Source organism: Athene cunicularia (genome assembly GCF_003259725.1).
Source record: "Athene cunicularia isolate RWA chromosome 2 unlocalized genomic scaffold, athCun1 chr2_part1, whole genome shotgun sequence".
Classification (NCBI taxonomy): domain Eukaryota; kingdom Metazoa; phylum Chordata; class Aves; order Strigiformes; family Strigidae; genus Athene; species Athene cunicularia.
Genome location: NW_020799095.1, coordinates 64,676,761 through 64,680,333, shown reverse-complemented (window position 1 = coordinate 64,680,333; position 3,573 = coordinate 64,676,761).

Genomic DNA, 3,573 nt, shown 5'->3' with positions numbered 1-3,573 from the left:
AAAATCTTCTGCTTGCCTGTATGTATAAAATTATATATAAGTTTTTAATCTCCTCAGAGTTTACAAGACCATTACTTAAACTTATTTTGTGAACCTAATTTCATAACAAGACTAAAAAGTGCATGGAAGAACACATTTTCTTCAAGGTTGGTTTTCTGGTATTTTTTTAACAGCTTGTGAAAGTCTTTAGCAAAATGAGGATAAATAGCATCAGCTATTCGACATGTTCTTGAGTAGTGGAGGAGGGGAGTATGTCACTTGAGGGAAGGTTTACAAGTTAAAACTCCTGTTGCCAGGCAGCCCAAAAAATGAGTTGGCATCACTTAGAAATGAGAGCAAATTATGGGGTTGATGTTGGAGCAGAGTGGACAATGGAGAAATAGAGAAAATGAAGAGGAACTGGACTGTCTTTAAATTAGCTTGTTTCTGCTTCCAGAATACAAAATATTAAAGAGAAGGTAACTATCTTTGAAAGTCTAACTGTATTGTGAGTAAGAAGAGAGCTGGGCTACGCTGGAAGTGCAATTCGCTTCCCCTTTTTATTATTATAGTATGTTATGGTGAGTTAATGACTGCTGTTACAAAATGGGGTGTTTGAACATGTGTAATTATACTATTGCTCCTCCTAGCTGCAAGAGTTGTGAGTAGATGAATCCTAAGAGTCACCCTTTCTCCTGTAATGTCAAGTCTTTTTATTTAGCTTCTGGTTTATATAAGTGAGTTTAGCATTTGTCACAAGATGCTTTGTGCAAGATACTACCACCTCTAAATACCATTCTCCATAGGATTGTGTTGTTTCCTCTGCCTTTGTAATTTTGTATTAGGGACCCATCACACAGGTAAACTAGCAGTGAAAGATTTACTGTGTGGATGAGCTTTACATGTAAAAATGTCTTGTTTTTTAATGAAAGCCACTTCTTACGTGTCTCTTCACCGTCAGTGGTGTAGGATTTGCTCTGCTGAAACATATGCCTTTGTAAGATTAAACTTGTCAATGTGCATGTGTTTAACAGAATGTTGTAAGATAGTAATTAATGCTGTAGCCATCATGTGAATGGAAAATACTTCTGCAAACATGTCTATGTATCTAGATACTTAAGAGGATAAAATTAGGCTTTGGAATTTCCCTCTGATCCTGTTTAACTTAGTCAACTCTTAGACACATTTTATTATGGTGATAATGGTTATCTGCCATAGTTTTATTTTTAATGTCAACGTTGCACTGTCCTTTGCAGGAGTGTGATGTACAAACCAGTAGTAGTTGGTGTAAATCTGGACAGTCAGATGGGGGTTATGTTGTTATCTTCTGTCATCTGGCAAGTTTTTGTCACTTCTTCAGTTCCTTTGTGAGTTCAAAAACTTGTGATTGTTGTATAGTACCTTTCCTGAAAAGGTTTTAATATTTCTACTTCAAACCTTGAAAGTTGGAAAGTACAATATTACAGAAATACATACATTCACTAGTCCTCAGTGTTTGCATTTTATAATGAGAGTAAGACACTGATTTAGCGGGGACTGTAACTTCTCCTAGGATTCTTGCATCCATACAGGGTAAAACTTAACTGTATAATCTTATTGATACAACAGTGCTGTGTTCTTCTTTTGGTCTGCATTTTTTTTGTGGGTAGTAAAACCTGTGTAGGCAACTCGATGCACCATGACTTCTGCTTTTTTTTTTTTTAATTGTTTAACTTTTGCTTAAGTATTTTTAGATAAATTATTTAGGAAAGCTTTGAGCTAGATGATGGAATTGATGACACATGACACCTGGTTCTCCATATTGCTGAAAATTGTGAGCAATGTTGTTTTGGCACATATATATATTATGTAGTTCTGATCCTAAAACTATGGGGGGAAAATGATGAATTACTTATTTGTTTGTTCCCTTTCATTTTGCTACTTCATCTCAAGCAGTAAGTGTTCCTCAAAATAAAAAGGGGTAATGCTAGCTTCTTGAGCAATTCAATAGTAGAAAAAATGAGGTGACAAGGTAGTGGTTTTTGATGGCTGCCTATGAAAGGAAACATGGTCATTTGACAGAGCAGTGGCAGCCACAAGCAAGGTAGGTTCCAGATGGCATTGGTAAAGCATGTGTGTGATGAGAGAATAGTCTCTCAAGGCTATACACGCTGTTCAGCTTTGATTGCTGCAAATAACAAGCACTGAAATCCTGTGTCCCAGGAGTGCTCAAGTGCAAAGTTCATTCTGTACTGAAGCTTTTCACCCATGTATCTGTGATGTGTCTTTCTGCATATAGCAAGCATTCCTGCAAGTAGGAGGAATGTTAACGGAAAACTAACTTCCTCGCTGCACATGGAGGAGCTTTCCTCTCAGGAGGAAAACATGTACTAGATGCATGTTACTCCTCAGCTAAATTGCCCTTTGCAAGCAATCTTTGCATGGGAGGCTTTCACATTCGGTGCAGTTGCCTGTTGCATCACTGCTCTTGCTTGCCCCTGAGCCCTCCCCCAGGCTTCTCCTGGGTAGGGTTTTCTGTAGCACATTCAGAAACCTCTGGGCTCCTGTCCTTCTGTTGGGAGTTCTGTGTTGGATGTTGGGGGAGCAAACATTTGCAAGGTGGAGATCTTTTCTTTTCTTCTCCCCCCTTGCAGTGGTATGACTTGTGACATGATGGACAGTCACAAGAACAGCAGCATTTTGGTTTCTGCAGTGTGAGGGTGGGCAGTGCTGCAAGCAACAGCGTTCACCTATCTTCTGAATAAACCTTCCAACAAATTGGTTGGGAACTGTGCTGTGCTGCTGCACGGTTGTCTAAAGCAGTCAAGCATTCTTCCATTTTAACTGACATCTGTCCAGAGTTGTGTTTGGGTTGTATTAACACAGATGTTTGACGGGACCCTGATTTTTGGAACTTACAATAGTTTGCATTAGTGGGTTGCTAGGCTAAACCATCTAAAACTTCAGGGCTTAATCATCTAAAACTTCAGTGGCTGCAGATCTCTTATTTTAATAAAACTTCCTGTTAGCTTCTAATCCACTGTGTGATTAGTTGCAAGAAGTCATTGGAGCGCTTTTCCAGAGTCTTAGTTTTCTGAGGAATCAAGTTGTTGCCCGAAGGACTCAGGTCTTCCTTTTCCTTCACTTCTGCTTAAAAAAAATTTAGATGTGCAAGCTTAAAGATTCTAAATGTAAAATTCAGAATTAAAAATGGAGGAGGTGGGAGGGGTTTGAAATTCAGAAATTGCTTCAGGTCCCTAAAAAAAAAAAAAAGAAAATAAGTCTTTTAACATATTTAAACCTTATTTCTCCCTAGCTTCATAACAGGCTAGGTAAACACTGCTGATCAAGTATGTTATTATAATTTTTGTACACTTTAAACCTTAATCAGACTTCAGAGTGTTGTTTTCAAGCTCAGAGGCAATTATCTAGATTACTGAGATTAAATATTTGTGATTGTTGGAGTTTTATGCAGCTTTTTTTTGGCTGTGAGTACTTTCTCCTGCAGAAGAAAAAAAAAATGCAGTCATAGGCAAGGGCATTGCCCCTGTAGTGGCTTTAGGGTCAGAGAAGGGGGGATGCAGAGAGCAGATACAGAATTTCCTGGGGGGGGGG